Raw genomic sequence first — 21,801 nt, 5'->3', positions numbered from 1 at the left:
ATTTCTTGGATCCCCTGTTTTGTTTAAATTATATTCTCTTGCAGGGGGGCATCTCTCTCGTTTGCCTCACTGACAGCCATATTCCCTCTCACCTTTCAACTCCTCCATCCCCTGCTACAAACCTCTGAATCCCCTGTTTTTTCAATCCCCCATCTTTCCTCTAGGAATATTACAGTTTTTGGCAGAGCCAGCTAGGTTCTCCAGCCTATTTTGTCAATAATTTGGGGAAAAGAAGGCAGTTGGAGGTGTCATAGAAGTTTCAGAGAAATCAGGCCTACACACATTTCAAAAGCCTGTGTGACTGTGAAAAACAGCCTTTTTGAGAAGAATGTTCAGTGCAACTAATCTGGCTAGTAACACCACAGCCAAAAGAAACCACTCCTTCTGAAGGGAGGAGACAACTCTTAAAGGGCCAGACTTAAAAAACATTTTTTTTTTCTGTTGCAAAAGGTTTTCCAAGATTACAAAATGGCAAAGAAACTATTATTTGTCATGTGTTATCTAGGCTGCATTGGATATTTCTTTTATGCTTATTTTTTGTCAAGATTGCAGATTATATTTATTTTCTGCTTAAGATCTATGAAAGTTTGCAATGGCTGAATATAAGTGTAAATCACTTGATTTCATTCATTCCCACATATGTTGGAGCATTATTCTTCTTAATCCAATTATACTGACCTTAAGAGCTGGTTGGGCCTGTTACTTCGGGCTGAAGAAAATAGAGGCACTCTATCCAGACTAGTAAGCCAAGACCCCTCCCACTTCCAATGCCAGGAAGGAAGTGCTCTAGTCACAAGACCAGCTGTCACTCCCAGTTGCCCCTTCCCCCACCAACTGTCAGTCTTGACAATTTCTTCTCTCTCTAATATTCCCATTGTTGCCTGTTCCAAGTGGCAGAAAGTTCAGAACTTGTTCTAGTTTCCTTTCCACAAAGGATGAGACTTTGAAGAAATGAGGGGAAATATGGGCACATGACTGGAAAAATAGATGGCAAGTACACTGGGCAAGGAATTCTGGGATACATATGAAATAGTATTTGAAACATAGTTCATAGCATGCTAGACATGATGAGGTGAGTTGAGTTTTAATTCACCCCCCCAAAAAGCCAAAACAGTCCAATTTCAAGGAAAAGTCAAAGCCTAGCCAATTAACAGGGAATAGTAGGTGGAGGTCTTCTAAAAATGTTCATAGAGGTCTTCAAGTAGAGGTGGACAGGTTGTTTGTTTAGTGAATTATAATATTTTCATTCAGGTTCAGGCTATAGAATATGATTTTTAAGGTCCCTACCAAGGGAAATTCTTTGATGCTTTGACTTCATTACTTCTGACTTCCACTGATCTTTTCCAACCAAATTTAATCAAATCCCCTTGAATGCATTGTACATAATAAATATTTACTGCTAATAACTAGCAACCAGGGAAGAATTTTATGGGTAATATGAATTGAGGCAGAGGGACGGTGCGGTAGGATTAGACAGGGACATCTAACATCCAATTAGTTCAGTACAATAGACTAAAATGTACTTCATTCTAGAATATGAAAAGAACTGCTAAGTATGATTGCTAAATTACTCTGAGTCAGATTTGAAAGGTCATAAAAATTGAGAAATGAAAGACCATGGAAAGGTTTGGATTTAGAGGAGTCCAGTTCCCTCATAAACACTTCAATAAAGTTCTTAAAGTGAACAAGAAGGTACAATGATGAAACTAAAAAAGATTCAGCTATATACTCCTTTAATCTAAGAATGTACAAAACAACTGTCATGATCTTATATAAGTATAAAACAAAGATAAATTAGAGCAGGTGGAAGACAAAGTAAAAAACAACAAGACCCACAGCAGGATATGGGGCCAGGGAAGAAAGAGTAAAAATGTTTGTTGGATTTCTAGAGTTATATTGAGCTCCAAAAATATCTGATGAGATTTTTTTTATCATATAGATAGATACATTCCAGGCATATATATATATATATATATATATATATATATATATATTAAGTACTGATAATAATCATTGTCTACTTGACTTTAGCATCTATGTTGTTGTTCAGTCATTTCAGTCATGTCTGACACTTTATGATCCCAATTGGGATTTTTTTTTTTGGCAGAGACTGAAGTAGTTTGCATTTCTTTCTCTAGTTCATTTTAGAAATGAGAAATCTATAGCAACAAGAGTAAGTCACTTGAACAGTTAAAAAATGTCTAAGGTCTTTCTGATTACAGACCCAGCACTTTATCCACTGTTCTACCTAGCTGTGCAAACAAAGTATAATTATGGATATAGTATTATTCAGTATCATATAAGATGGAACCAGAGCAAAAGAAGAGGGCAAAGGAAAGAAAAAAATCATTTCATTTCAGGCTGCAAGTGTTAGCATATTCCTTTCTTACCACCATTTTTTGTTTTAAGGAGGGAGGGAGGGAGGGAGAGAGAGAGAGAGAGAGAGAGAGAGAGAGAGAGAGAGAGAGAGAGAGAGAGAGAGAGAGAGAGAGAGAGAGAGAGAGAGAGAGAGAGAGAGAGAGAGCACAAGAATAAGAAGAGGCAGAGTCAAAATGGAGGCAGTTCAGACCACTGAAAATCCTTCCTCACCAAATAAAAACAAAATAATCCAGAAAACCAAATCTAACAACAGAACAGAGCTAAGGAACCCTCCTCCTGGACTCACATGAAAGGTACACCCCCCAAAAATCCTGAATTCAAGAACATTCAGGTTTAAGGGAAAGGGAGAAGGAAGGTCCCAGGATTTTTCCCCCAGCTACAAAACTGAGACTATAGAAGTAGCTGGAATGTCTGAGTGGGAAAGGGCACTAGTGTAATTAGTACCTTGTGGGCAAAACTGTCCCAGGCTCAGGGCTTTGAACACAGGTGCCAAGAAGGCAGCTAGAGGAGAACCTCAGAGAAGCAGCCCACTTGCAACTGAGACACTCCATATTGCCCCGCCCCCCCCTTCCCTAGGTTTTGGCTACAGGCCACATCCAGCTCTGCAAGTTCAACTCAATTGAGCTTAATCTCATCAAGTCTGAAGAGGACAGGGAAACTCAATTTCCAACATCCCTCCACCAAGACTGCTCTGAGAGCTTTGTTTACTAAGCTCCAAGGGTGAAGACTGACAGAAAATCCCAAAACCACAGATCCAACATATAATGAGGGGAACAAGATTACAGGCAACTACATGGGGAAAAAGAAGGGGCAAATATGAGCTAACAACAGGAAAAAAAAAGAAATTACAATCGACAGCTTCTATCCAGGCAAAGAACAAAGACCAAATGTAACATATGAGAATCAAGGAACACCAAGCAAAAATATAGAAACTCCAGCGAATTGGACACAGGCTTTGGAAGAACTCAAAACACAATTCAAACACAATTAAGAGAGACTGAAGACAAATGAAAAAAGAACTTAAAAATAAAGAAAAGTCATCTGGAAACAGAAAATAGTATCTTGAAAGCCATTATTAATCATCTTGAAAATGAGGTAAAGGAGATGAAATATGAGGCAAAGGAGATGAAAGATGAGGCAAAGACAATGAAAGATGAGGCAAAGAAAATGAAAGATGAGGCAAAGAAGATGAAAGATGAACTCCAAAGAAAATCAGACTAGAAAGAGAAGGATGACCAAAAATCCAGGGATGAAATTTAGTCTTTAAAAACCAGAATATAAAAAGTAGAAGCAAGCAACTTCACAAGGCAACAGAAAACTATAAAACAAAATCAAAAGAATAAAAAATTGAGAAAAATATGAAATGCCTCATTCACAAAACAGAAGATTTAGAAAATCATTCCAGAAAAGACAACTTAAGAATCATTGATCTACGGGAATACCATGACAAAAGACAAAAGAAAAAAGCCTGAATACCATCCTACAGGAAATTATCCAAGAAAACTACCCTGACATTCTAGAACAAGAGGGAAAAATGGAGATTGAAAGAATCCACAAATCACCTCCTGTACTTAATCCCCAACTGACAACATTGAGGAACGTTATAGCCAAATTCAAGAACTAAGAGACCAAGGAAAATATTACAAGCTGCTAAGAAGAAGTCATTCAGATACCATGGAACTACAGTGACAATAACACTGGTTCTGGCTGCATCTACACTGAAGGACCAAAAGAAATGGAATATGATATTCTGGAAAGCAAGGAAACTAGGTCTACAACCAAGAATCAACTACCCAGCAAAACTGATTGTATTCTTTTTTTTTTTACTCTTTTAAAAAATATTTTATTTGATAATTTCCAAGCATTATTCATTAAAGACAAAGATCATTTTCTTTTCCTCCCCCCATCCCCCATAGCTTAATCGTGATTCCACTGGGTGTCACATGTGTTCTTGATTCGAACCCATTTCTATGTTGTCAATATTTGCATTAGAGTTTCCTTTAGAGTCTCTCCTCTGTCATGTCCCCTCAACCACTGTAGTCAGGCAGTTGCTTTTCCTCGGTGTTTCCACTCCAATAGTTTATCCTATGCGTATGCATAGTGTTTTTTCTCCTAGATCCCTGCAGATTGTTCCGGGCCATTACACCACCACCAATGGAGAAGTCCATTATGTTCGATTATACCACAGTGTATTAGTCTCTGTGTACAATGTTCTCCTGGTTCTGATCCTCTCGCTCTGAATCACTTCCTGGAGGTTGTTCCATTCTCCATGGAATTCCTCCACTTTATTATTCCTTTTAGCACAATAGTATTCCATCACCAACATATACCACAATTTGCTCAGCCATTCCCCAATTGATGGGCATCCCCTCGTTTTCCAGTTTTTGGTCACCACAAAGAGCGCAGCTATGAATATTTTTGTACAAGTCTTTGTGTCCATTGTCTCTTTGGGGTACAGACCCAGCAGTGCTATGGCTGGGTCAAAGGGTAGATATTCTTTTGTTGCCCTTTGGGCATAGTCCCAAATTGCCCTCCAGAATGGTTGGATCAATTCACAACTCCACCAGCAATGAATTAATGTCCCTACTTTTCCTCATCCCCTCCAGCATTCATTACTTTCCTTTGCTATCATGCTAGCCAGTCTTCTTGGTGTGAGGTGATACCTCAGAATTGTTTTTATTTGCATCTCTCTGATTATAAGAGATTTAGAACACTTCTTCATGTGCTTATTAATAGTTTTGATTTCTTTGGCTGTGAACTGCCTATCCATGTCCCTTGCCCATTTATCAATTGGAGAATGGCTTGATTTTTTGTACAATTGATTTAGCTCTTTATAAATTTGAGTAATTAAACCTTTGTCAGAGGTTTCTATGAAGATTTTTTCCCAATTTGTTGTTTCCCTTCTGATTTTAGTTATATTGGTTTTGTTTGTACAAAAGCTTTTTAATTTGATGTAGTCAAAATTATTTATTTTATATTTTGTGATTTTTTCTATGTCTTGCTTGGTTTTAAAGCCTGTTCAGTACCAAAGGTCTGACATGTATACTATTCTGTGTTTACCCAAATTACTTATGGTTTCCTTCTTTATGTTTAAGTCATTTACCCATTTTGAATTTATCTTGGTGTAGGGTGTGAGGTGTTGATCTATTCCTAGTCTCTCCCATACTGTCTTCCAATTTTCCCAGCAGTTTTTATCGAATAGTGGATTTTTGTCCCAAAAGCTGGGATCTTTGGGTTTATCGTATACTGTCTTGCTGAGGTCGCTTTCCCCCAGTCTATTCCACTGATCTTCCTTTCTGTTTCTTAGCCAGTACCAAATTGTTTTGATGACTGCTGCTTTGTAATATAGTTTAAGGTCTGGGATTGCAAGGCCCCTATCATATGTGTTTTTTTTTTCCATTATTTCCCTGGATATCCTTGATCTTTTGTTCTTCCAAATGAATTTTGTTATGGTTTTTTTCTAAATCAGTAAAGAAATATTTTGGGAGTTCAATGGGTGTGGCACTAAATAGATAAATAAGTTTGGGTAGGATGGTTATTTTTATTATATTGGCTTGTCCTATCCATGAGCAGTTAATGTTTTTCCAATTGTTCAAGTCAACTTTTAGTTGTGTGGAGAGTGTTTTGTAGTTGTGTTCATATAGTTCCTGTGTTTGTCTTGGGAGATAGATTCCTAGGTATTTTATTTTGTCTAAGGTGATTTTGTATGGGAATTCTCTTTCTAGTTTTTGCTGCTGAGCTATGTTGGAGATATATAGAAAAGCTAATGACTTAGGTGGGTTTATTTTGTATCCTGCAACTTTGCTAAAGTTGTTGATTATTTCAATTAGCTTTTTGGTTGAATCTCTAGGATTCTTTAAGTAGACTATCATGTCATCTGCAAAGAGTGATAACTTGGTCTCCTCCTTGCCTATTTTGATGCCTTCAATTTCTTTTCCTTCTCTAATTGCTACTGCTAGTGTTTCTAGTACAATGTCAAATAGTAGAGGTGATAATGGGCATCCTTGTTTCACTCCTGATCTTATTGGGAATGCATCTAGTTTATCCCCATTGCAGATGATATTAGCTGTTGGTTTTAGATATATACTGTTTATTATTTTTAGGAATGACCCTTCTATTACTATGCTTTCTAGTGTTTTTAATAGGAATGGGTGTTGTATTTTATCAAAGGCTTTTTCTGCATCTATTGAGATAATCATGTGATTCTTGTTGGTTTGTTTGTTGATGTGGTCAATTATGTGGATGGTTTTCCTAATATTGAACCAGCCCTGCATCCCTGGTATAAATCCTACTTGATCATGGTGGATGACCCTTCTGATCACTTGCTGGAGTCTTTTTGCTAGTATCCTATTTAAGATTTTTGCACCTATATTCATTAGGAAGATTGGTCTATAGTTTTCTTTCTCTGTTTTTGACCTGCCTGATTTTGGAATCAGTACCATGTTTGTGTCATAAAAGGAGTTTGGTAGAACTCCCTCTTTGCTTATTATGTCAAATAGTTTGTATAGTATTGGGATTAGCTGTCCATTGAATGTTTGATAGAATTCACTGGTGAATCCATCAGGCCCTGGGGATTTTTTCTTAGGAAGTTCTTTGATGGCTTGTTGGATTTCATTTTCTGATATGGGATTATTTAAGAATTCTATTTCTTCTTCTTTTAGTCTAGGCAGTTTGTATTTTTGTATATATTCATCCATATCTCCTAAATTGGTATATTTATTGCCATATAATTGTGCAAAGTAATTTCTAATGATTGCCTTAATTTCCTCTTCATCTGAGGTGCTGTCCCCCTTTTCATCTTTGATGCTGTTAATTTGCTTTTCTTCCTTTTTTCAATTAGATTGACCTACAGTACTTTGTCTATTTTGTTTCTTTTTTTTAAAGTACCCATTTCTTGTCTTATTTATTAAATCAATACTTCTATCACTTTCAATTTTATTAATTTCTCCCTTAATTTTTAGGATTTCTAGTTTGGTTTTCTGCTAGGGGGGTTTAATTTGATTGCTTTCGAGGTTTTTTATTTGCATTTCCAATTGATTGATCTCTGCTCTCCCTAGTTTGTTGATATATGCACTCAGGGATATAAATTTACCTCTGATTACAGCTTTGGCTGCATCCCAAAAGGTTTGAAAGGATGCCTCACCATTGTCATTTTCCTCGATAAAATTATTAATGGTTTCTATGATTTCTTCTTTAACTAAACGATTTTGGAGTATCATATTGTTTAATTTCCAATTAGTTTTTGATTTGGTAATCCATGTACCATTACTGATCATTATTTTTATTGCCTTGTGATCTGAGAAGGCTGCATTCATTATTTCTTCTTTTCTGCATTTGTGTGCTATGTTTCTGTGACCTAATGTATGGTCAATTTTTGTGAATGTGCCATGTGGTGCTGAGAAGAAGGTGTATTCCTTTTTATCCCTATTTATTTTTCTCCATATGTCTATTCTAATTTTTCTATAATTTCATTCACTTCTTTCACCTCTTTCTTATTTATTTTTTGCTTTGATTTATCTAAGTTTGATAATGGTTGGTTTAAGTCTCCCACTAATATGGTTTTACTGTCTATTTCTTCCTTCAATTCTCCTAGTTTCTCCATTAGAAATTTGGGTGCTATATTATTTGGTGCATACATGTTGATTAATGATATTTCCTCATTGTCTAAAGTCCCTTTTAACAAAATATAATTACCTTCCCTATCTCTTTATTCAGTTCTATTTTTGCTTTGGCTTTATCAGATATCATGATTACCACTCCTGCCTTCTTTCTTTCAGTTGAGGCCCAGAAGGTCTTACTCCATCCTTTAATTCTGACCTTGTGGGTGTCAACCCGACTCATGTGTGTTTCTTGAAGACAACATATGGTAGAGTTTTGGATTCTAATCCATTCTGCCATTCATCTACGTTTTATGGGTGAGTTCATCCCATTCACGTTCAAGGTTATGACTGTCATTTGTGGACTCCCTGGCATTTTGATAACCTTCCCTAATTCTAACCTTTTTTCCTTTGGCTCTACCTTTTAGTCTAGTGATTTACTTTAAATTAGTCCCCCTTATCCCCTCCCTTGATATATTTCCCTTTTTAGTCCCTCCCCCTTTGTTCCCTCTCCCCCACTCTCTTTCCCTCCCCTTTTGTTTTCCCTCTCCCCCTCCCTCCCTTGGTTTTCCCTTCTCCCTCCCCTTGTTGGGTAAGATAGAATTCAAGATCCCAATGGATCTGGATGTAAAATAGTCAGTGAGGAGACCAAGCTATCACTCTTTGCAGATGATATGATGGTCTACTTAAAGAATCCTAGAGAATCAACTAAAAACTAGTAGAAATAATCAAAAACTTTAGCAAAGTTATAGGATACAAAATAATCCCACATAAGTCATCAGCATTTCTATACATCTCCAACACATCTCAGCAACAAGAATTAGAAAGATATATTCCATTTGAAATCACCCTAGACAATATAAAATACATAAAAATCTATCTGTTGAGACAAACACATGAACTATGTGAACACAACTATAAAACACTCTCTACACAATTAAAACTAGATCTAAACAATTGCAAAAACATTGATTGCTCATGAGTAGGATGAGCTAACATAATAAAAATGACAACCCTGCCCAAATTAATTAATTTATTTAATTCCATACCAATTAAAGTAACAAAAAAAACCTTTTTTACTGAATTAGAAAAAAAAAAAACATAACAAAGTTCATTTGGAAGAACAAAAGATCAAGATATCCAAGGAAATAATGGAAAAAAAAGTGAAAGAAGGTGGCCTTGCAGTCCCAGATCTTAAACTATACTATAAAGCAGTGTTCATCAAAACAATATGGTACTGGCTAAGAGACAGAAAGGAGGATTAGGGGGATATACTTGGGGTAAGTGATCTCAGCAAGACAGTCTATGATAAGACCAAAGATCATAGCTTTTGGGACCAAAATTAACTACTTGATAAAATCTGCTGGGAAAATTAGAAGACAGTATGGGAGAGATTAGGTTTGGAACAACATCTCATACCTTACGCCAAGATAATCTTAGAATGGGTGAATGACTTGAATATAAAGAAGGAAAATATAAGTAATTTAGGTGAACACAGAATAGTACACATGTCAGATTTTTGGGAAAGGAAATGTTTTAATACTAAGCAAGAGTTAGAAAAAATAACAAAATGTAAAACAAATAATTTTGATTACATTAAATTAAAATGGTTTTGTACAAACAAAACCAATGCAACCAAAATTAGAAGGGAAGCAACAAATTGGGAGATAATCTTCATAACAAAAACTCTGACAAAGGTCTAATTACCCAAATTTATAAAGAGCTAAATCAATTGTATCAAAAATCAAGCCATTCTCCAATTGATAAATGGGCAAGGGACTTAAATAGGCAATTTTTAGATAACGAAATCATAATGATTAATAATGACATGAAAAAAGTGTTCTAAATCTCTTATAATCAGAGAGATGCAAATCAAAACAACTCTGATGTAGCACCTCACACCTAATTTTATGACCAACATAACAGCAAGGGGAAGTAATGAATGTTGAAGGGGATGTGGCCATGTTGGGACATTAATACACTGCTGGTGGAGTTGTGAATTGATCCAACTGTTCTGGAGGGCAATTTGGACCTATGCCCAAAGGTCTCTAAAAGACTGTCTGCCCTTTGTTCCAGCCATAGCACTGCTGGTTTTGTACCCCAAAGAGATAATAAGGGAAAAAAAAAGATGTACAAGAGTATTTATAGCTGTGCTCTTTGTGGTCACAAAAAAAAAATTGTAAAATGAGGGGATGCCCTTCAATTAGGGAATAGCTGAACAAATTGTGGTATATGTTGGAATTCTTTGTGAATTGGAATGACCTCGAGGAAATGATACAGAATGAAAAGAGCTGAACCAGGAAAACATTATACACAGAGACTGATACACTGTGGTCAAATCGAATGTAATGGACTTCCCCATTAGTGGCAATGCAGTGATCTGGAACAACTCGGAGGTATTTTTGAGAAAGAACACTGTCCACATTCAGGTGATAAACTCTGGTAGCAGAAACACTGAAGAAAAACAACTGCTTGATTACATGGGTTGAGGGGGATATAATTGGGGATGTAAACTCTAAATAATTATCCTAGTGCAAACATGAACAACATGGAAATAGATTCTCTTCATGGACACGTGTAAAACCCAGTGGAATTGCGTGTCAGCTATGGGAAGGGGTGTGGGGATGGAAGGGAGGGAAAAAAAATTCCTTGCCACCAAGGAATAATGTTCTAAATTGAATAATTTCTATTATTCTATATTTATTTATATTTTTCTTATATTATTATATTAATTATAATATATTAATATATTATATTATAATATTTCTATTATTAGAATAAATTCTAAATACATTTTTAAAAAAGAATGTAAGGAGAGTATGGAGATAAATAAAGGTTATCAATAATAAGTATGAATATAAGTGGGATGAACTCATAAAATGAAAAAGGGATAATAGAAAGTATTAGAAAGCAGAATTCAACAATGTGTTTTTCATAAGAAGCACACTTTTTCTAAAGGTACACACAAAGTTAAAAAAGAGAACAAAGAAAAACTTATCTTTCATGTAAATTTTTTTAAAAGATTAGCAATCATAAGCTCTGAAAAAGGAATAATAAGATTCAACATAGTTAAGATAGATAAGCAGAAAAATAATGTTATTGTTAAGGGAACCATAAAAAATGTATGAAATAATTAATGTTTCCATGCTTAATTATTATGTCTAAATTCTTAAAGTAAAAGTTCGTTGGAGACATATAGTAAAACTATAATAGAGGGAGTCTATAATAAAATCTTCTCATACTTACATAAATCTAGCAAAAAGCTAAATAAGGAAGAAACTAAGGGGAGAAAGACAATTTTCATGCCTCAAACCTACATAAATCCAACAGAAAAAGAAAATAAGAAAAGTTCATAACAAAGATGAGGTTTTAAAAGTTTGTTATGATAGATATTAAGTGATTAACAAAATTTGACTGTTTTAGGGCATAAAACTTCACAAAACAATAAAAGCATTAAATTATTAAACATTCTTTACTAATCGCAATAAAATATAATTACATTAAAAGATCTTAGAAGAAACAAATTAATAGAAAAATAATTAAATTATAGAGAATTAGTGAGCTAAAGAACAAATCTGAGGAATAATAGATAGCATCAGTAAATTAAGTGACAATCATGGGACAATATAATGAAACTTTTGGTATGCAGACAAAGCATCCTAAGGGGAAAATGTATATCAATAAACAATTTTATCAACAATGAGAAAGAACAAATTAACAAACTGTGTATGCAACTAGAAAAAAATTAGAAAAGTTCCACATTAAAGAAATATTCAAAATAACTAGGAGCTATATAAAACATTTCAGGATCTATTTACAAAGATACATGCAAATAGTGAATTTTTAATGGCTGATAATTTTGACATTTATGGATACATATTGCAAATGTGTATAGTTACATATGGGTAATAATAATAAAAAGCTAGCATTTATATTATTTCTTTCATGTACCAGGCACTGTGCTAAGGACTTTATAAATATTATTTCATTTGGTCCTCACAACAACTTTGGGAGGCAAAAGTCATTATTATCCCTATTTTAGAGTTTAAGAAACTGAAGCAAACAGAGGTTCATTGACATGCCTGAGATCACCCAGCTAAGAAGCATCTGAGCTGAATTACATATTCCTAACTAAGGTAAATATTCAACCCACTGAGCTACCTAGCTGTTTCTGTCTGTGTGTCCATGTGTGCTGTATATGTATGTACAGATCCAAGTTTATGTATGTGTGTGTAAAAGTAAAACATATGACGCCTCCCATATTCTGCTCCACTTGCAAAGATTTGTTCGTTATTCAATAGATTCCATCATGTCTGACTCTGTGACCTCATTTGGGATTTTCTTGGTAAAAGATACTGGAGTGATTTCCTTTTTCCTTCTCCAGTTCATTTTCTTAAACACTTAACTTTCTGTCTTAGTAACAACTCTAAGACAGAAGGTCAAGGGCTAGGCAAACAGAGTTAACAGACTTGCCCAGGGTTATACAGCTAGGAAGCTTCTGGGGCAATATTTACAGTTCATTCTACAGGTGATGAGACAGGCAAACAGGATTATTAAATGACTTGTCCAGGGTCACAGAGTTAGTAAGTGTATGAGGCCAGATTTGAGCTCAGGAAGATGAGTCTTCCTGACTTTAGACCCAGCACTGTAGTCACTTCACCATCTAGGTGCTGAATAATACTGTTAAGTAGATATAAAAGCCTGGTTTGAATAATGAGACACAAAGTAGGACAAGGTCAACTTACAGAAAGTCCTATAGTGGAGTGGCTGGGGGAATCTGTCTTTTACTCTGTACTGGTCAACATTATCATTAACTGATAATGTATAAGTCGTATATTTGTCAAATTTTCAGAAGATATAAAAGTTGGAGGAATAATAATAGTATCAGAATTCAGAATGAGTAAGACAAACTAAAACTATTTTCTAGATCATATAAGAGGAAACTTAATAAGGATTAATGGGAGGTTCTATAGTATTTAACTTTTTTTTTTTCATGAATACAGAATAAGAGAAATGTGGCTAGGCAGAAGTTCTTATGAAAAAAAACTATAAGGGGAGAGTGTTGGAATACCAAAAATTCAATACAAAATAATATTAAGATAAAGTAACCTAATAAGTAATGTTACTTTTGATTTTACTAAGGTAGGTACAGAATTTTTAAATAAGGGAAATTATGATTCTGCTGTATATAACCCTCATCTGATGAAAGATTACATGACCATTTGACTATGAACACATCTAGAGTATTGTGTTCAGTGTTACATTCAGTCAAACAGACAATTTGGTCACACAATAAGAAGACAGGACCCACTGGAAAAACCTTGATGTTGGGAAAGATTGAAGATAAAAGGAAAAAATGATGGAAGAAGGTAAGTAGGATAGAAAATATCATGGAAACAATGAACATGAGCTTAAACAGACTCTGAGATATAGTGGGGGATAGAAGTGCTGGGTATGCTATGGCTTATGGCAATGATGAATCAGAAACAACTAAATGCATGAACAATAACATTGATATCATATTTTAGGAAAGACATGGGCAAGCTTCTTCCTGAAGGGGGCAATCTAGAGTGAAAGATTGCAGAATAGTCTGTTTAAGGATCTGTTTTAAGAAAGTTTTGGGTGGGTTTAGGAGGGGATTTAGACTAGAGAAAAGAAGACTTAGAGAGGACATGTTCTCTGCTCTCAACTATCTGAATGGTTGTCACATGAAAGAGATATTAAACTTATTCTTCTTAGTTCCAAAGGGCAGAATCAGAACCAATAATAGGTGGATATTTCAGAGAAAGAAGCAATAAAACTTCCTAATAAAAATAGAACTCTGAAATTGGAAAAGACTTATTTATTATTTAAAACAGATGGTAAATGGATGAATGTCCATTAAATGAGTTGTAGAAAAAAATTCTTGTTTGTGTACACATCAGATTAAATAGCCCCACAACGTCCCTCTCAGCCCTTGGATTCTAGCAGGACAAAGAATGCCGCTTTTAGTCTAAAAGTAAATGTAATAAATTTTGGTCTTAGTCTGATGTATCAGGTAATGGGTCATTATTTTTGTCTGTTTCTGAATTGGAGGATAGTGAGACAGAGAGTCTACACAGTGAAAGCAGAGTGTTGAGAATTACTAGTGAAACCAGTGGAAATTTTTTCTGGCTGGTGAAAATGTTGGCAACCCCAAGGATTTATTGACTCAGTCTGCCAAACCTAAACTAAGTTGGGTAACTAGAAATCATCCTCCATGTTGTTGTGCAGAATCAGCCATTCAAAAGTATAATGTGATTTGCATTAAGGTAAAAGCCAACATCTATGTAGACTGCATGTTTTGTCAGTGTTTATTTTAATTTTTAAAAGGTTGAGGGTGATGGAGAAAATAATCTCCCCAAATTCCAAGAATCCTTTCCAAATAGAGATAAGAACATTCCATGTTAACCTCTTTTTAAGGACATCTGTACCTCCAGAGCAAACTCCCTTAATATTTCATCTCTCTATCTCCACATGTAAAAATATGTAAAAAAAAAAAAAACTCCACCTACAAAATATATTCTAGGAAAGCTGAAGGGCTAGAATAAAGGATGATTTGCCTTTCACTCAGCTTAGGAGAGTGTTCCTGACTTTTGTTCATTTTAAATCTTTTTTTTTTTTTTTACCCACTATGGAAATCCATTTTCAGCAATTGGACCTCTTAGATTAGATGGGGTCAAAATTTCAGAATGAGATTTTCCCAGACAACTACATTCCCTATAAAAGAAAGGGGCAAATCTTATTTATTTGTTTAGGCCTTTGCTTTTGAATTTCATTCTTTTGATTGGTAGTAATGGTGGTTTGGTTTAAAAACAATTTTTCCTGCACTATACCCTAAGCAGAGAAATCAATCTCAGCTTCTTAGAAAAGCACCACAACTTTTATGAAGCTGATGGGCTCTGGTAGCAGAGCCATTAATGTTGTAAGGGACATTCAATTCTTTTTTTTCCCTATCCTGTGAAAGGACTTTAAAAAAAATTAATGACTCCACCAACTTTCCAGCTCTCTTCACAAGTTAGTATAACATCCAAGCCTTCTTTCCAGGTCACCTCAGTCAAAGTAAGGACAACTTTCATTTTAAAATTTTTGTTATGGGAACACAAAGGGTTGGGAATCATTTGTAGCTTCCTTGATAAAGTAACAAATTGTTTTACTGTTGCAATATTGAAAAATTAATGTACTAAATGTAATATTAGTTTAAAAAAGATTATTGTCATCTCCGTTTACAAAATAATTAACCCTTAAGTCATGAGGATGACAGTAGCTTTAAACAATTTAATTTTAATATAAATGTAGTCTAAGAAAGAAATAAGGAGGGAAGGAAATAGAAAATATTTCCTAAGCTAATGCCCTAATCTTACCAGCCCATGAGAGTGTCTTCTGCCTGAGCCACCAACCTCCAGAGAAACAAAATCCCCGGCCAAAGACCTCCAGAGAAGAGCCTAAATTCCTCTATGATCTCATTTTTTTATTTTATTTATTCAAACTAGAACATTATTCCTTGAATACCAGAATCATATTTTTCCCTCCCTCCTCTCACCCCACCCTTCCCATATCCAATGCACAATTCCACTGGGTATTACATGTGTCCTTAATCAAATGTTGTCCACGTTGTTGATGTTTGTACTAGGATGTTCATTAAGAGGCTACATTCCCAGTCACATCACCTTAACCCATGCAATCAAACAGTTGTCTTTCGTCAGTGTTTTTAACTCCCACATTTTTACTCTGACTGTGGATAGTGTTCTTTCTTGTAGATCTCTCCGGGTTGTTCAGGATCACTGCATTGCCACTAATGGAGAAGTCCATTACATTCAATTGTACCACAATGCATCAAGCTCTGTGTACAATGTTCTCCTGGTTCTACTCTTTCGCTCTGCATCAGTTCCTGGAGGTCATTCCAGTTCACATGGAATTCCTCCAGTTTATTATTCCTTTGAGAACAATAGCATTCCATCACCAACATGTACCACAATTTGTTCAGCCATTCCAGAAATCTGAGGGCATCCACTCATTTTCAAATTTTTTGCCACACAAAGAGCACAGATATGAATATTCTTGCACATCGTTTTCCATATTATATTTTTTGGGTAGAAACCCAGCATTGCTATGGCTGGATCAATGGGCAGTCTTTTAGCACTCTTTGGGCATAGTTCCAAATTGTCATCCAGAATGGTTGGATCAATTTACAACTCCACCAGCAATACATTAATATCCCAATGTGGCCATATCCCCTCCAGCATTCATTACTTTCATTTACTGTCATGTTAGCCAATCTGCTAAGTGTGAGGTGATACATCAGAGTTGTTTTTAATTGCATCTCTCTGATTATAAGAGATTTAGAACACTTTTTCATGTGATTAATAATAATTTTGTTTTCATTAATTGAAACTTGCATATTCATATCCCTTACCCATTTATCAATTGAAGAATGGCTTGATTTTTTGGTTTAGTTCTTTATAAATTTGAGAAATTAGACCTTTGTCAGAGGTTTTTGTTATGAAGATTGTTTCCCAATTTGTTGCTTCCCTTCTAATTTTGGTTATATTGGTTTTGTTTATACAGAAACTTTTTAATTTAATTTAATCAAAATTATTTGTTTCATATTTTGTGATTTTTTTTCCTAATCTTTTCTTGGCCTTAAAATCTTTCCTTTCCCAAAGATCTCTCATGCATACTATTCTAGATCACCTAACTTATAGTTTCCTTCCTTGTATTCAAGACATTCACCCATTCTGAGTTCATCTTGGTGTAGGGTGTGAGATGTTGATCCAAACCTAATCTCTCCCTTACTTTCTTCCAATTTTCCCAGCAGTTTTTATCAAATAATGGATTTTGGTCCCAAAAGCTGGTATCTTTGGTTTAATCATACATTGTCTTGCTGAAGTCACTTACCCCAAGTCTATTCCCCTTATCCTCCCTTCTGTCTCTTACCCAGTACCATATTGTTTTGAAGACCACTGCTTTATAGTATAGTTTAAGATATGGGACTGCAAGGCCACCTTCCTTCACATTTCTTTCATTGTTTTTCTAGCTATACTTGATCTTTTGTTCTTCCAAATGAACTTTGTTATTTTTTTTCCTAATTCAATAAAAAAGTTTTTTGGTAGTTCAATGGGTATGGCACTAAATAAGTAAATTAATTTGGGTAGGGTTGTCACTTTTGTTATGTTACCTCATCCTAAACATGAATAATAAATGTTTTTCCAGTTGTTTAGATTTTGTTTTAATTGTGTGGAGAATGTTTTATATTATTATTCATAAAGTTACTGGGTTTGTCTTTGCAGATATATTCCTATGTATTTTATATCATCTGGGGTGTGTAAATCTTGAAATCTCTCAGACTAGTGAATGTTAAAAAATTTCCCCATCAGGGAATTCTTAATTGGAACAAATTCCCTACTGAGAAACATTTCCCATTTTTGATGTGAGAACTCGCCAGGATCAGAAATGGGAGGACCTCTACTCCACCTGTACTTAAGACTGCTTTAGGAGAGAAAACTCATTGCTAAACAAAGAAAGTACTTGGATCCATGCTTATGGTGGGGCAAGGAGTTCTTTGAGCCAGGCCTGTTTTTAGAATTGATACAGTGAGATGCTAGGTACCTAAAAGGGTCAGGCAAGTTTTCTCTTGATGAGATTAATTGACTCAGCTGTGTTTTCTCTTGTTCAGACTTACTGAGGATCTTGGACTACACAGCAGCATTTTTTCTGATTCAGACTTACTGAAGAGATTGGTTGACTTAGCAGGAATTTAGATGGGCAGTCCTTTGGAAAGCGTCTACAGTGATTGGTAGATGTAGAGACATGAGGGGAGGTGACATGGGAGAAAAAACCCTATATGAGAAAAAGCAGAATCTCTTGAGAGATATCCTTTGGAGGATATTCCTTTTGGAGAATTCCTTTTGGAGGATCTCTGATGAGGACCTCTTGGGAAGAATCTCTTGAGAGAGGCTCTGGAGAAGGGAAACTCTTGGAGGACAATCTCTAAGGAGGTCTCCCTGGAGCTCCTCAAGGGGACTCTGTCCCTCTGGAGGCTCTGGAGAGAGGCCCTTTGGAACAGTCTCTGGCTGGAAGGCTCTCTGGTGAAGCCAGCTGAGATGGAACTGGCCTGGTGTTTCTAGAATCCTTGTTTAGTCAGACCTTGTGGTGAGTGTTAAAAAACTGACTGATTTCTCTTTTAAGACTCAGGTCTACACAATATTGGCGTGAGGCCCTTCATACTTATTCCTTTCATACTCTCTCTCTCTTTCTTTGATTACTCATTGTATTGTTAATTAAAATCTCTATAAAACCCAATTGGCTTGGGTATTTGAATAATTGGGAATATTTCCCTGGCAACCACCTTATATTTGATTTTAAAACCCAAGACACTGTAGTGAAACAGATTTCTGCAGTCAAATTTACTCACCCTCTCTTATATCTATCACAATTTATATCTTCCACTATTTTAAACACTACAGTTTAAGACCTCAACCATTTTAAATCTCATAGGTGATTTCAAATGGAATTTATCTTTCTAATTCTTGTTGCTGAGATGTGTTGGAAATATGTAGTAATGTTGATGACTTATATGAGTTTATTTTGTATCCTGCAACTTTGATAAAGTTGTTTATTATTTCTACTAGCTTTTTAATTGATTCTCTAGGATTCTTTAAGTAGACCATCATATCATCTGCAAAGAGTGATATCTTGGTCTGCTCATTGCCTATTTTAATACCTTCAATTTCTTTTTATCTTCTAATTGCTACTGATAGTGTTTCAAGTACCCTGTTAAATAATATAGGTGATAATGGACATCCTTCTTTCACTTCTGATCTTATTGGGAAGACTTCTAGTTTATCCCCATTGTAGATGATATTTGCTGATGGATTTAGATATATACTATTTATTAATTTTAGGAAAGGCTTTTCTATTCCAATGCTTTCTAGTGTTTTCAATAGAAATTAGTGTTGTATTTTGTCAAAGGATTTTTCTGGATCTATTGAGATAATCATGTGATTTTTCTCAGATTTCTTGTTAATATAGTCAATTATGTGGATAATTTTCCTAATATTGAACATCCTTGTAATTCTGGTATAAATCCTGGTATAAATCCCTGGTCATAATGAATAACCCTAGTGATCACTTGCTGGAGTATTTTTGCTAGTTTCCTATTTAAGATTTTTGCATCTATATTCATTGAGGAGATTGGTCTATAGTTTTCTTTCTCTGTTTTTGACCTGCCTGGGTTTGGACTCAGTACCATATTTGTGTTGTAAAAGGAATTTTGTAGAACTCCTTCTTTGCTTATTCTGTCAAATAGTTTGTAAAATATTGGGATTAGTTGTTCTTTGATTGTTTGATAGAATTCATTTGTGAATCCATCTGGTCCTGGGGATTTTTTCTTGGGGAGTTCTTTGATGGCTTGTTCAATTTCTTTTTCTGATATGGGGTTGTTTAGGTAATCTATTTCTTCCTCTGTTAGTTTAGGCAATTTTTATTTTTGTAAGTATTCATCCTTATCACCTAGATTGCCATATTTGTTGCCATACAATTAGTCATAATAATTTTTAATGATTGCCTTAATTTCCTCTTCATTAGAGGTGAGGTCTCTCTTTTCATCTTGGGTACTGTCAATTTGGCTTTCTTCTTTCATTTTTTAATAATGTTGACCAGTACCTTGTTTATTTTATTTGTTTTTTCAAAATACCATTTCTGATCTTATTTATTAAATCAATAGTTCTTTGACTTTAAATTTTATTAATTTCTCCTTTGATTTTTAGGATCTCTAATTTAGTCTTCATCTGAAGATTTTTAATTTGTTCATTTTCTAGTTGTTGTTTTTTTAATTAGCATGCCCAATTCATTGAACCTCTGCCCTCCCTAACTTTTTAATATATGAACTCAAGGATATAAATTTCCCCCTTATTACTTCTTTGGCTATATCCCATAGATTTTGAAAGGATATCTCATCATTGTCATTTTTTTCAATGAAATTATTAATTGTTTCTATGATTTTTTCATTAACAGATTTTGGAGAATCACATTGTTTAATTTCAAATTAATTTTTGATTTGCCTTTCCATGTACCCTTAATAATTATTATTTTCATTTTATTGAGATCTGAGAAGGTTGCATTTATTATTTCTGCTCTTTTGTACTTGTTTGCAATGTTTTTATGCCTTAGTACTGTGAATTTTAGTTTTATTCCACCCTGCTTAGGCTTTAGAATTCTTGCAACCAGGAATGTATATACCCCCATGTAAGGATTAACTGTAGGGGAAGAAGGCCTATGTTGGGCATGTAGTAGTAACTGACAAATCAGAAACAACTGACTGACACCCCTGGGCTGACCTAAGCCAAGTTTGAATGACCATTAGTACATGTGAGACACAGGAAGTGATGTAAAGAACTGCCTGTATATTTCACAATTCTTCCTGTGAGTATCTCTCTCTCGTTGGTTTTGTGAGCTTTTGGTGGCATTTAGTGTGCTTGAGGCTCTGGCAGACCTGGTAGTGGAGGTCACTGGTTGGAGCTCTGTAGCATGTTTTAGGTTTGTCAGTTTCCCTGAAGGACTTTGGTAAGTGAGAAGTCTGACTCTCCTTTTCCTTGACCTTCTGAAGGCACTATACAATGAGGAGCCCCCTCATCTTGGAGGATACTTTGTGACTGGAAACCTAACTAGATTTAATCTTCTGAGAAGACCACTTGACTGAGGCCTCTGAACTCCCCTTGCCATAGGCCAGGCCAGAGCAGATCTTCTACCCTTTCCCTCTTCTCCTTCTTCTTACTTTCTTCCCCCTATTGTAAATAAACCTCCATAAAATCCCATATTGATTTGAGAATTTCATTGGGATTGAATTTAAATCCCTGCTGACCACTAATATAATATATTCAGTTGTAGCCCCTAATTTTACCCTTAAGAGTACATGGTCAACCTTTGTGAATGTACTATGTGCTACTGAAAAGAAGGTGTATTCCTTTTTGTCCCGATTTATTTTTCTCCACGTATCTACTAACTCTAAATTTTCTAAGATTTCATTCACTTCTCTTACCTCTTTCTTATTTATTTTTAGGTTTGACTTATCTAGTTCTTATAGAGGAATGTTCAGGACTCCCACTAATATAGTTTTTCTATCTAAGACATGGTGGTGCTTCAGATGCTACTGGGTCCAGTTGAGCAGAATAATAAGCAATTGGGTGCTGAGAAGGTCCCAAAGTCTGAGTTAAAACACCAGAAGGTACCCCTCTTTGCTCATGCACATACAAAGTAAATGGCTTGTTGTAATCTGGGATGCCGGGAGCAGGGGCAGACATGATAGCCTTTTTTAGATCTGATAGAGCTGACTAGTGTTCAGGCTCTAATTTGAGGGGTTCAGGAACCAAATCTTTTGTTAATGATATAAGGGGTTTAGTAATTTCCCCATAGCAAGGAATCCATTGTCTGCAAAACCCTATTGCTCCTAAAATTGCTCTCAACTGTTTCTTAGTAGGAGGAGCACTTAAATTTTGAATATTCTCAATTCTTTTTGGGGAAATATAACAAGCACCCGCAGTCAGGATGAATCCCAAATATTCTACTTTAGGGAGACACCACTGAACTTTATCCTTCAAGATTTTATGTCCTCATTTGTGCAATTCCAAAAGAAGGTGTTTACTGTCTTCTTGACACGTTTCGGCATCTGTTGAAGCCAAGAGTAGATCATCTACATATTTGATTAATTTACTATTTTTAAATGTTATATTGCCTGTGTCTTGGCTCAAAATTTGCTCAAATAAACTCAGACTTTCCACATAACCCTGTGGTAGTCGACTCAATGAAT

Source organism: Monodelphis domestica, chromosome 1, assembly GCF_027887165.1.
Source record: "Monodelphis domestica isolate mMonDom1 chromosome 1, mMonDom1.pri, whole genome shotgun sequence".
Lineage (NCBI taxonomy): Eukaryota > Metazoa > Chordata > Mammalia > Didelphimorphia > Didelphidae > Monodelphis > Monodelphis domestica.
The sequence above is the reverse complement of the archived record's forward strand: the minus strand, read 5'-3'. Positions refer to the sequence as shown.